Below are 12917 nucleotides of genomic sequence, written 5' to 3' on the forward strand. Positions count from 1 at the left end.
AACACACACAACACAGTGATTGTGAATAAGTCACTCCAAGTGTGAAAAGGTGATAGTCAGAGTGAGACTACACATGAATTATTCAGGAAATGCACACTCAGTGAGAGAATAACTATAATTCAGTGTCACTAGGGGATATAACTTGATGATGATGTGTCTTCATTTCTGATTCATTTTGAACAGTGATGAATGTGGAAGTAAATGAGCGCGAGCTGATCAAAACGGGCGAGCTGTTTTTACATATTTCTGCAGCCTGGATGCCGTGGGCTTTGTCAGGAGTAAAAGATGACATCGCCCATTTCGGATCTTATATATAGTTATACCTTGGTGTTTTGTAGCATCACCTGACAAACTTTTACTTTCCTGATGTTTAGACTTTCTGATCCCTCCACAGACTCTGCTTTGTCTTTCTACAAAGAGTTGACGACATTAAATACAGATGTTTTAACAGTGCTTGAATGTTTTATTTTGTTTACTCTAGCCTCCAACTCAAACTTTGGTCGCTCCTATGCCCACGTCACTTCCTCCACCAATCAGAATGAGGGTCCGGGTTCAGGAAGACGTCTTCCTGATCCCAGTTCCACAAAGGTCGGTGAAAAGTTTTAAGTTTGAGCAGTACATAAAAATAAATCCCAATCTGATTGGTATAGTGTTTTTTTTGTTGTTGTTGTTGTTGTTGTTGTTGTTGTTTTTAATTTCTGTTTAATCACCTCTCATTGCTCTGCATCCCAGTGAGGCCAACTCCCGCTCTGTGTCGTGGCTGTGTGAGCAGGCAGCTCAGCGTTACTACCAGAAATGTGGCCTCCTGCCTCGTCTCTCTCTGCAGAAAGAAGGCGCTCTGCTCTCCCCGCAGGACCAGCTACTGGCCGTCCTGCACACACATGAAGATGTGAGGTGACACTGAGGAGAGCCAGAAGTGACCATACTTGGACCACAGACAATTTAAAAGATGCTGAAGACTACCATGATTGGTTGATGAAGTCTGATCACCAGTGTTTAAGACAAATGTTGTCACCGTTGCTATCTTGGATTTAAAAAGAAAAACCCACAGTGACAAGAGGACGGCTATGACTGTGAAACAGCTTGCATGTCAGCCAGTGAGCATACTCCTTTTCTTAGGCAAAGTATGGCCCAAATTCATAAAATAGACTTTCTCATAGACACAGAGGTCTTTTTTAAATCACTGATAGAAGGAATGGAGGTTCTAGGTCCTTCCACAATGACTTCATCTTTCTTACCCAGATGAGGCGTGCAGGTTTTAGACTGTATGATTCTGGTAAGAAGGTGAAGGGCTGATTATGTTAACAAGCTGCCTGAGAAACTACAATCTGAGAAACTGTAAAGATTAGAACCATTTCTATTACCAGACTGGATGATGACTTGCTTTTGGAGCCAGCTTCCAGGAGACACTGAAGGAATCACAGTTTTTGGGATTGAATCCTTGGCTTCACTTTCCCGCACCAGTGCAGGATAACTGATGGGTTTGTGTTGCGGGTTCTGGCTGACGTTTGCTCGTGGGGATCTCCCTCCTCTCCCTGAGCGATACAAGAAGGCCTGTCAAAGTCTGGCAGTGGGTGAGCAACACAGAGGAAATGCATTGTGAAACGCACACATGTGCATTTTTGTATTCTGTTATGAAGTACCATCTCTTTCTACCTGTAGATGAGAACAAGCGTGTCTCCCGGCTATGTGAGGTTCGGGACCGGGGTTCCTCCGTGTCAGGACTCCAAGTGTCTCGGTTTGGCCGCCTCTTCCCTCGGCCCGCTCCTCCGTGCCCTAAAACTTCAGGCCAGCCTCACGGAGCTGCGAATTTCTGGAAACCGTATGTCTGACGACCTTCTCCCTGAGCTGATTGCCACAACGCTCACCATGCCTCGTCTGCAGCTGCTGGACATTTCTGCCAACTGCATTACAGGGGACGGCCAGGAGAAGGCTGTAAATGCTTTAAAGGGACAGAGTGCACCTGCATTCCCGGTAAGGGCCTCAGCTAGCCAATAGTGGCAGCTCCAGGTTTACCATCTAACCTGTATTTAAGTACCTCTGGTCTTAATAACTACCTTAGATCTTAATAACAAGCTAACCTGATTCGTATCAATGATATCTGTCAGAGAGAATTGGCTCTCGTGATCATTTGCTTTTTCTGCTCGTTTCCACTCAAAGTGCCTGGAGGAGCTGGACCTCAGTATGAACCCACTGGGGGACGGCGTGTCTGAGTCTCTGTCCTGTCTGCTGTCCTGCTGCCCTGTGCTAGCCAAGCGGTCTCTGCAGGCCTGCGGCCTCACTGCTCGTTTCCTTCAGCAGCATCGACTGCTGCTAGCCAGCGCGCTCACAGGTGACTCTCTAACAAGCAGCTGACTGAAGCCTTAAGCTTCACTGAACTCCCACCCATAAGCAAAAATGCAACTAACTTTACATCTTCTGAACGTTCAGGCACAGGCCATTTGAAAGCAGTGTGCCTGTCCCTCAATCCCCTGGGCTCCACCGGCTTTGAGCTGGTGTTAAAGACTCTGCCCCTCCACTGCCTCCCACACGTGGACCTGTCAGCTGTCTGCAGAGGGCCTGCTGATTACCCGGCACTGGAACACCTCGCCAAAGTCCTGTCACAGGTGTGCACGCAAAAATCATGCAATGTCATTTATTGTCGAAAGATATAATTGTGCAATCAGGTTAAGACTTTTGTGTTTTTGCAGGACGAGTGCTCTCTGACCCACCTCAGCCTGGCTGCAAATGGGCTGACAGACAGCAGTGTAGCTACCTTGGCGAGGTGTGTGTGTGTGTGTGTGTGTGTGTGTGTGAGGGCGTCATTTCTACGGCTCAGTTATTACTCATGTTAGTGGGGCTTTGCCTTTGTTTAAATTGTCACTCTTTACTGGCCTGTTGGACTTTTTATTATTATTTCACAGGTGCCTCTCGTCGTGTCCCACACTGGTGAGTCTGAATCTGTCAGGAAATCCGTCTGTTACATCAGCGGTACTTCACAACATCCTGGCGTCTGTCAGAGAGGCCTGTCGACCACTGACACTTCTAAACCTCGAAGGTATGTCTGAACTTGGAGATACTCCATGGAGTTCCTTTTTTTTTCTAAAGCTATTCTTAGATTCACCGTTTCACACTAATTCACAATTTGGATTTCTTTGATGTTTTTATCACCTGTGCAAAGTTGTACTTGGCAACAGTTTGTTTCTTGCTATCAGTCCGTTTCCTTTTGACGCATTTCTAAGTTTGAACATTTAGTATGTATGCACAGAGGTGTTACATGATGATTACACACACAGACATTACAATATAGAAGTGTGGTTTAAAGATTAAAAAAAAAAAAATTAGTTGTGAATTAATTTTCCATTTTATGGAGCAGAAAACATTGCTGAATGCTAGCTAACAGGCTACATTTGGATGTCAAATATTTATAGGGGGGAAAATGGAAATTATGGATATGAAATAAAATGTTTCTTTGTTGCTTAACCTGCAGGTTGTCAGGTCTCTGGCCCCTGGGAGAGTCAAGACCTGGACAGTTTGTCAGAGCTGGTCCAGGATATCCGTCTTTGCTCTCAGGCCCTCAACAAGCTGGACCGACAGACCTTGAAGCAGAGCTGGGACAGGACTCAGTCACACGGACACTTTCTCGACCGAAACTCCAAGTGCCTCCTCTCTGCCACCTCTACTTGAGGGTGGCAGGTGTGTTCATAATAAATAATTAATAATGAATTATTAATTTCATAATAATTCATAATAAAAGTGGTCATTTTTATAAACATTTTGTTTAATGAGGCTACACCAAAAAGAAACAAGATAAAAACAAAATAAAGTGACATGGCGTCCACCGACAGTCTGTGGATAGCTTGTGTTTTATGCATTTTTGTCTGCCTTATTTATACATGTAAAGCTCTGTATCTGTATAAAGAGTTTGTGTTAGTGTGTGAGAGGTTTTGTGTCACAATGGTCCTGTTTTGTAGGATTTGATTTAAAAAAACAAACATAATTAAAGTAACCAACGATGCTATACGTTGACATCGTTCTTTCACTGTAAGACTCAGCAGGCTATGGTGAATAATCACAGCGATTTTCAGCTCTGAAGAAATCTATCTAGGAGCTATGACAGTGTAAAGACACCCTGCAATTTTAAATGTGTGGCGACATTTGAATGAGGCGCGTACCAGTAGAGGGAGCCAACGCACCACGAATGGTACACAGCCACAGATGCGCTTTGTGCAATGTATTTGTGACATGCAGGAGTGTCCGCAAAGAAATGTGGATAAGTTGTAAATCAAAAGCTAAAGAGCTCATTCTTGCACTGTTTTGATCAGAACACACGTGGGAATGTTCAAGTGTTGAGAATTTGTAATTATAAAGTGAATTAGGGAAAGATATTAGATACTGCCACTGGCTAGATTTCAACCTGGGTCTCTCGCTTCCAAAGCGCGTTCTCTACGCTGCGGCCTGCCCTATAATATATTTCAAGCGTTTACCACAACTGAGAGGTGAAAACTGCCGTTTCTTCGTGTTACAAAATGTTCTGTAACTCCAAAAGTACACGGACTGTCGACATCATTCTTTCACTGTAACAATCAGCAGGCTTTACTAAAAAAGAAAAAAAAAATCAAGGCGGTTTTCAGGTCTCTAAAGAAAAATACATCTAGGAGATATGAGGAGTTGAAAACGGCTCTGTTACAGAATTTCAGCTGTCATTTTCACTCAAGTCTCCATAGACTTTGAATGTGGACATTTTTTAACTGTGTTGCTTCGAGGCCATTTGCGAGAAAACGGCAACTCCTACAATAATGACAGTGCCATTTTGTGAAAGGCAAGAAAAATACCTACATTTTGATGTATAATTTGTGTTAATTAAGGCAAACTTGAGCGTTTGTTCGGACATGAAGAAGAGATTGAGAAAGCGACAATGCATGGTGTGTTTGGCGTCCATAGCAACCATAACAACCAATATTGATTGATGGAAGAGATTTTGAGACAGGGGTAAAAAAAAAAAAAAAAAGGCAGAGAGAGCCCATTCTGTAGGCTCGCCTGTAGGCTTCTAGCAAGCGTAGCAGGTGAATTTCAGAGCCAGGGATTTACATTTTTTTTTTTTTTTTGTCCCCAACATATGGTCCGCACGGGATTCGAACCACTGCCCTCTGTCCTCAGTCTCTGCCATAGGGCCTGTCACGTTCCCATGAGCCACTTGGGCGGCCCAGAATGACAGGGCAAAAGTGCTATATTTAAAGTGCACACCCGCGCAGCCGCACCCCAATTTTCGGCTCTTTTTCATTAGCTGGACACCAGGCCTTATCTAGTCAGCCGTTCCAACCACATCCCTGCCAATGTGTGCCTACTTCAAGCCGCATACAAGTGTAACGCTCACAATTTTCTGCTATCACTCTAAAAGGCAACTTAAGTGTTAGTGACGTCACACCTATGCGCCACTGCCCTCTGTGGAGAATGGGAGAAATGTGCTTGCACCTCAACCTATGGACTCAGACGGACATTCAATCATCATCTTCCTCACTCAAGGTAACCTTATGGCTTGTAGGAACACTGCACATGTATGATAAGACTGTAGCCGTTCAACCGGCCCTTGTAAGGTTGCTGAAGACAGTGAACACCGTGGAATTCTCAGTATCACTGTGGTCCTGGGTTTTTCCACTGTCCTGCTAAGTGCCTATGTAATTGTAACCAACATAGGAGAGAGACGTAACATCGTGGAAGAGACATAAAGTGAGTAAAAACGATCTAAATGCATTTAGAATATATTTAGAACTACAAATGACACTTTTCTTAGCAATTATTGTTTTTTATGTCAAGCTTCAAGCTAGCTTCTTTATTTGGGCTTGGGACCAGCAAAAGTGACCCGAAATTTGGTCTTTAAGTCTGGTCATTAGCCGTGTCTGGACCCAAACTACACTGCAGGTCCCAAAGTCAAATGATCACTGAGAGTTAAAAATCTGTCTGAAGTTAGAAGTTAGCAGAGAGTTAGCTCGCTAGTTTCCGTCTAAATATAATATGCCAGGTTCTGACTGAGGGATTTCTAAAACAAATTAAAAGGCACAGCTCTGCTATCACTTCTGACATACATGAAGACAGGAAAGTAAGCAGCAGTGATGTTTGTAGGGTTACTGAAGTTTGACTAGCTGGTATATAGTGATGTGCTATGTGACTAGCGAAACAGCTATGCTAGCATAACATTAACACAGTGATGAAGGGGAACTTTTTTCCCACTGGATAAGAGTTAAGGTGAGGGTTCCCGATGGTTGGGGACAAATGCAGTGGCATGACAGGATGCTGTAAACGGACCAAACTTCAGTCAAGAGAACAACTGAGATAATCCATCCACATACAGGTTAGTCATTAATGTGCTGCTGCATTGCCTGGGCTGTAGTTACATGGTAAGGTTTTAAAAACTGAGCTTTAAAATGAATAGTTGTAATAAAAACTGAGAGAGGCCGACGTGATCGCTTACTTTTTGTAAGGGGCTTGTTGAGATTAAATAGAACAAGGTTACAAAGCATTAAAACATGGTAAAAACACAACAGCCTTATTAAACGCAGAGTAGTTTGGGCCCAAAAGTAGTAGTAGACCAGATTGATCACGTCATCACTTAAAACCGATCGACCACGGGATACTTTGTGTGTGTGGTGACAACTGGATTGGACTTAATAGCGCGTTTCAGGCACCCAAAGCGTTTACAATGCCACTATTGTCTGTGTTCACACACTGGTGAGTCGTGTTTTAGTCCACAGCTGTCCTGGGGCAGACTGACAAAGCAGAGCTGCCACTATCGCGCCACGGCCCCTGCCAAAAAAGGGTAAGGTCTCCCAGGACACATACGAAGAAGATGGAGGACGAAACGCGCCTTCCAGTTACAGTCGATAACCCCCTGCCTGTTCCAAAACCAGTAAAACGAACATTTTAATGCTGTACCACACAATGCCAAAAACAGACCATAGAAAAAAACCGTGGCTATGTGAAAAAAATGATGACAACTAGTCCTAATTCAGGCGAAATTGTTTGTTTTTGTTTTTGTTTTTTTTTCCGACCATCCCTCCACACACACCAGGCTGTGGCTGGCTCACAGGAACAGAGTGGGGTCATCAACATTATCAGGCAGCTGGTGTTCATAGCAAGCCTCACCAGACAGCTTCAGTCCATATCGGATGTACAGGATGGAGTTAAGGCTCTGCAAGGACATCTGATTTGTAAGTTTGCTTTTTACCACACTCATCTGGGCCAAGAGTAGAGGAAACTGCCTTATCTTCTGCAGCTGGAATTCAAAACAAGTATTTGAACTCGGACACGGCCTGCAGATTAGACTGGGTTTGTTTGGTTTTTCTTTTTCGTGCTTTTCCCACTTTTCTAGCTTGTTGTGCCCTTTTTCTTTCAGGATCTGCAGTTTCCTCCCTGTCCAGTAGAGGCCTCTCTCAGAGAAAGAACAGCTTGGGGATACAGATGATGACGATTGGAGATCAGACACACCGCCCCCACCTCTCCTTATCCATGCTCAGGTCAGAAGTGGAATGCTCTTTTGCTGTTTGTTAGTTACGGATGGAGTAACACTAACTAAGGAAACACACACAACACAGTGATTGTGAATAAGTCACTCCAAGTGTGAAAAGGTGATAGTCAGAGTGAGACTACACATGAATTATTCAGGAAATGCACACTCAGTGAGAGAATAACTATAATTCAGTGTCACTAGGGGATATAACTTGATGATGATGTGTCTTCATTTCTGATTCATTTTGAACAGTGATGAATGTGGAAGTAAATGAGCGCGAGCTGATCAAAACGGGCGAGCTGTTTTTACATATTTCTGCAGCCTGGATGCCGTGGGCTTTGTCAGGAGTAAAAGATGACATCGCCCATTTCGGATCTTATATATAGTTATACCTTGGTGTTTTGTAGCATCACCTGACAAACTTTTACTTTCCTGATGTTTAGACTTTCTGATCCCTCCACAGACTCTGCTTTGTCTTTCTACAAAGAGTTGACGACATTAAATACAGATGTTTTAACAGTGCTTGAATGTTTTATTTTGTTTACTCTAGCCTCCAACTCAAACTTTGGTCGCTCCTATGCCCACGTCACTTCCTCCACCAATCAGAATGAGGGTCCGGGTTCAGGAAGACGTCTTCCTGATCCCAGTTCCACAAAGGTCGGTGAAAAGTTTTAAGTTTGAGCAGTACATAAAAATAAATCCCAATCTGATTGGTATAGTGTTTTTTTGTTGTTGTTGTTGTTGTTGTTGTTTTTAATTTCTGTTTAATCACCTCTCATTGCTCTGCATCCCAGTGAGGCCAACTCCCGCTCTGTGTCGTGGCTGTGTGAGCAGGCAGCTCAGCGTTACTACCAGAAATGTGGCCTCCTGCCTCGTCTCTCTCTGCAGAAAGAAGGCGCTCTGCTCTCCCCGCAGGACCAGCTACTGGCCGTCCTGCACACACATGAAGATGTGAGGTGACACTGAGGAGAGCCAGAAGTGACCATACTTGGACCACAGACAATTTAAAAGATGCTGAAGACTACCATGATTGGTTGATGAAGTCTGATCACCAGTGTTTAAGACAAATGTTGTCACCGTTGCTATCTTGGATTTAAAAAGAAAAACCCACAGTGACAAGAGGACGGCTATGACTGTGAAACAGCTTGCATGTCAGCCAGTGAGCATACTCCTTTTCTTAGGCAAAGTATGGCCCAAATTCATAAAATAGACTTTCTCATAGACACAGAGGTCTTTTTTAAATCACTGATAGAAGGAATGGAGGTTCTAGGTCCTTCCACAATGACTTCATCTTTCTTACCCAGATGAGGCGTGCAGGTTTTAGACTGTATGATTCTGGTAAGAAGGTGAAGGGCTGATTATGTTAACAAGCTGCCTGAGAAACTACAATCTGAGAAACTGTAAAGATTAGAACCATTTCTATTACCAGACTGGATGATGACTTGCTTTTGGAGCCAGCTTCCAGGAGACACTGAAGGAATCACAGTTTTTGGGATTGAATCCTTGGCTTCACTTTCCCGCACCAGTGCAGGATAACTGATGGGTTTGTGTTGCGGGTTCTGGCTGACGTTTGCTCGTGGGGATCTCCCTCCTCTCCCTGAGCGATACAAGAAGGCCTGTCAAAGTCTGGCAGTGGGTGAGCAACACAGAGGAAATGCATTGTGAAACGCACACATGTGCATTTTTGTATTCTGTTATGAAGTACCATCTCTTTCTACCTGTAGATGAGAACAAGCGTGTCTCCCGGCTATGTGAGGTTCGGGACCGGGGTTCCTCCGTGTCAGGACTCCAAGTGTCTCGGTTTGGCCGCCTCTTCCCTCGGCCCGCTCCTCCGTGCCCTAAAACTTCAGGCCAGCCTCACGGAGCTGCGAATTTCTGGAAACCGTATGTCTGACGACCTTCTCCCTGAGCTGATTGCCACAACGCTCACCATGCCTCGTCTGCAGCTGCTGGACATTTCTGCCAACTGCATTACAGGGGACGGCCTGGAGAAGGCTGTAAATGCTTTAAAGGGACAGAGTGCACCTGCATTCCCGGTAAGGGCCTCAGCTAGCCAATAGTGGCAGCTCCAGGTTTACCATCTAACCTGTATTTAAGTACCTCTGGTCCTAATAACTACCTTAGATCTTAATAACAAGCTAACCTGATTCGTATCAATGATATCTGTCAGAGAGAATTGGCTCTCGTGATCATTTGCTTTTTCTGCTCGTTTCCACTCAAAGTGCCTGGAGGAGCTGGACCTCAGTATGAACCCACTGGGGGACGGCGTGTCTGAGTCTCTGTCCTGTCTGCTGTCCTGCTGCCCTGTGCTAGCCAAGCGGTCTCTGCAGGCCTGCGGCCTCACTGCTCGTTTCCTTCAGCAGCATCGACTGCTGCTAGCCAGCGCGCTCACAGGTGACTCTCTAACAAGCAGCTGACTGAAGCCTTAAGCTTCACTGAACTCCCACCCATAAGCAAAACTGCAACTAACTTTACATCTTCTGAACGTTCAGGCACAGGCCATTTGAAAGCAGTGTGCCTGTCCCTCAATCCCCTGGGCTCCACCGGCTTTGAGCTGGTGTTAAAGACTCTGCCCCTCCACTGCCTCCCACACGTGGACCTGTCAGCTGTCTGCAGAGGGCCTGCTGATTACCCGGCACTGGAACACCTCGCCAAAGTCCTGTCACAGGTGTGCACGCAAAAATCATGCAATGTCATTTATTGTCGAAAGATATAATTGTGCAATCAGGTTAAGACTTTTGTGTTTTTGCAGGACGAGTGCTCTCTGACCCACCTCAGCCTGGCTGCAAATGGGCTGACAGACAGCAGTGTAGCTACCTTGGCGAGGTGTGTGTGTGTGTGTGTGTGTGTGTGTGAGGGCGTCATTTCTACGGCTCAGTTATTACTCATGTTAGTGGGGCTTTGCCTTTGTTTAAATTGTCACTCTTTACTGGCCTGTTGGACTTTTTATTATTATTTCACAGGTGCCTCTCGTCGTGTCCCACACTGGTGAGTCTGAATCTGTCAGGAAATCCGTCTGTTACATCAGCGGTACTTCACAACATCCTGGCGTCTGTCAGAGAGGCCTGTCCACCACTGACACTTCTAAACCTCGAAGGTATGTCTGAACTTGGAGATACTCCATGGAGTTCCTTTTTTTTTCTAAAGCTATTCTTAGATTCACCGTTTCACACTAATTCACAATTTGGATTTCTTTGATGTTTTTATCACCTGTGCAAAGTTGTACTTGGCAACAGTTTGTTTCTTGCTATCAGTCCGTTTCCTTTTGACGCATTTCTAAGTTTGAACATTTAGTATGTATGCACAGAGGTGTTACATGATGATTACACACACAGACATTACAATATAGAAGTGTGGTTTAAAGATTAAAAAAAAAAAATTAGTTGTGAATTAATTTTCCATTTTATGGAGCAGAAAACATTGCTGAATGCTAGCTAACAGGCTACATTTGGATGTCAAATATTTATAGGGGGGAAAATGGAAATTATGGATATGAAATAAAATGTTTCTTTGTTGCTTAACCTGCAGGTTGTCAGGTCTCTGGCCCCTGGGAGAGTCAAGACCTGGACAGTTTGTCAGAGCTGGTCCAGGATATCCGTCTTTGCTCTCAGGCCCTCAACAAGCTGGACCGACAGACCTTGAAGCAGAGCTGGGACAGGACTCAGTCACACGGACACTTTCTCGACCGAAACTCCAAGTGCCTCCTCTCTGCCACCTCTACTTGAGGGTGGCAGGTGTGTTCGTAATAAATAATTAATAATGAATTATTAATTTCATAATAATTCATAATAAAAGTGGTCATTTTTATAAACATTTTGTTTAATGAGGCTACACCAAAAAGAAACAAGATAAAAACCAAATAAAGTGACATGGCGTCCACCGACAGTCTGTGGATAGCTTGTGTTTTATGCATTTTTGTCTGCCTTATTTATACATGTAAAGCTCTGTATCTGTATAAAGAGTTTGTGTTAGTGTGTGAGAGGTTTTGTGTCACAATGGTCCTGTTTTGTAGGATTTGATTTAAAAAAACAAACATAATTAAAGTAACCAACGATGCTATACGTTGACATCGTTCTTTCACTGTAAGACTCAGCAGGCTATGGTGAATAATCACAGCGATTTTCAGCTCTGAAGAAATCTATCTAGGAGCTATGACAGTGTAAAGACACCCTGCAATTTTAAATGTGTGGCGACATTTGAATGAGGCGCGTACCAGTAGAGGGAGCCAACGCACCACGAATGGTACACAGCCACAGATGCGCTTTGTGCAATGTATTTGTGACATGCAGGAGTGTCCGCAAAGAAATGTGGATAAGTTGTAAATCAAAAGCTAAAGAGCTCATTCTTGCACTGTTTTGATCAGAACACACGTGGGAATGTTCAAGTGTTGAGAATTTGTAATTATAAAGTGAATTAGGGAAAGATATTAGATACTGCCACTGGCTAGATTTCAACCTGGGTCTCTCGCTTCCAAAGCGCGTTCTCTACGCTGCGGCCTGCCCTATAATATATTTCAAGCGTTTACCACAACTGAGAGGTGAAAACTGCCGTTTCTTTGTGTTACAAAATGTTCTGTAACTCCAAAAGTACACGGACTGTCGACATCATTCTTTCACTGTAACAATCAGCAGGCTTTACTAAAAAAGAAAAAAAAAATCAAGGCGGTTTTCAGGTCTCTAAAGAAAAATACATCTAGGAGATATGAGGAGTTGAAAACGGCTCTGTTACAGAATTTCAGCTGTCATTTTCACTCAAGTCTCCATAGACTTTGAATGTGGACATTTTTTAACTGTGTTGCTTCGAGGCCATTTGCGAGAAAACGGCAACTCCTACAATAATGACAGTGCCATTTTGTGAAAGGCAAGCAAAATACCTACATTTTGATGTATAATTTGTGTTAATTAAGGCAAACTTGAGCGTTTGTTCGGACATGAAGAAGAGATTGAGAAAGCGACAATGCATGGTATGTTTGGCGTCCATAGCAACCATAACAACCAATATTGATTGATGGAAGAGATTTTGAGACAGGGGTAAAAAAAAAAAAAAGGCAGAGAGAGCCCATTCTGTAGGCTCGCCTGTAGGCTTCTAGCAAGCGTAGCAGGTGAATTTCAGAGCCAGGGATTTACATTTTTTTTTTTTTTTTTTGTCCCCAACATATGGTCCGCACGGGATTCGAACCACTGCCCTCTGTCCTCAGTCTCTGCCATAGGGCCTGTCACGTTCCCATGAGCCACTTGGGCGGCCCAGAATGACAGGGCAAAAGTGCTATATTTAAAGTGCACACCCGCGCAGCCGCACCCCAATTTTCGGCTCTTTTTCATTAGCTGGACACCAGGCCTTATCTAGTCAGCCGTTCCAACCACATCCCTGCCAATGTGTGCCTACTTCAAGCCGCATACAAGTGTAACGCTCACAATTTTCTGCTATCACT

The 12917-nt window shown here is 44.1% G+C and overlaps 2 pseudogenes; both read left to right on the forward strand.

The window, feature by feature from the left end:
- The first annotated feature begins 538 nt into the window (after positions 1–538).
- LOC120744048 lies at positions 539–5115 on the forward strand (annotated as a pseudogene).
- A 2978-nt stretch (positions 5116–8093) lies between these two features.
- Positions 8094–11246, forward strand: LOC120744049 (annotated as a pseudogene).
- The last annotated feature ends 1671 nt before the right edge of the window (positions 11247–12917 follow it).

The sequence above is a fragment of the Simochromis diagramma genome, unplaced genomic scaffold, assembly GCF_900408965.1.
Source record: "Simochromis diagramma unplaced genomic scaffold, fSimDia1.1 OVJJ01000387.1, whole genome shotgun sequence".
NCBI lineage: Eukaryota > Metazoa > Chordata > Actinopteri > Cichliformes > Cichlidae > Simochromis > Simochromis diagramma.